We start from the raw sequence: 869 nt of genomic DNA, 5'->3' as shown, positions 1-869 counted from the left end.
CTGTAAGCACAAATTATTTTGTTTTCTTAGTGTTTATTTCCCGCTTTTTTTTTTTGTGGCTGGCCTTGACATCACAGAATTGCTAGCAGCACAACCATCAGATCAATTCCATTTCCAGGAACCGCCCTGCGGTTGCTTTTCTTGCGTCGTTAGCCCAGCACGAGGTCCCCCTGCGGGCCCCAGGGGGGCGGTAGGCAGTCTGCGCGGGAGGCTGCCCCTGCCGCCAGCATCTCGGAAGTAGTTGGCGGCCGACCGTGGTGCGCTGTGCCGCTGTCTGGCCTCACCTTGTCTTGTGCTAGCAAATCCGTAAAAGGTCTAGTCCGTGGTGGTGAGAAGTGTCCCTGGGCCATTTCAGAGTTGTCACTGGCAAGTCCCCTTTCAACACTGAGAACTGTGGGGTGTGGACGCGTTAAGGTAAAAGAACATTCAAACCTGTCAAGAATTTTTGCGAGTGTGTTTGAGCCAAACTGTCGACAATTCCCGGGATGCAGAATCTCAACGTACTGAGATCATGCTCCGGAGAATGGCGGTTTTTCACCTTGTTTGATATATTTCTAGAGGCCCTGTGCATGAAATTCGTGCACTCGGGGAGGGGGGGGTCCCCTCAGCCCGGCCTGCACCCTCCTGCAGCCCAGGAGCCCTCGGGGGATGTCCGACTGCCTCGGAGGCAGGAGAGGCTCCTGCCACCGCTGCTGCACTCACCAGCCGTGAGCCTGGCTTCTGGCTGAGCAGCACTCCCCCTGTAGGAGCGCAATGACCACCAGGGAGATGCTCCTGTGTTGAGCATCTGCCCCCTGGTGGTCAGTGCACGTCATAGCGACTGGTCGTTCTGCCATTTGGTCGATTTGCATATTAGCCTTTTATTATAT

Source organism: Myotis lucifugus, unplaced genomic scaffold (assembly GCF_000147115.1).
Source record: "Myotis lucifugus unplaced genomic scaffold, Myoluc2.0 scaffold_473, whole genome shotgun sequence".
In the NCBI taxonomy this organism is placed as follows: domain Eukaryota; kingdom Metazoa; phylum Chordata; class Mammalia; order Chiroptera; family Vespertilionidae; genus Myotis; species Myotis lucifugus.
The sequence above is the reverse complement of the archived record's forward strand: the minus strand, read 5'-3'. Positions refer to the sequence as shown.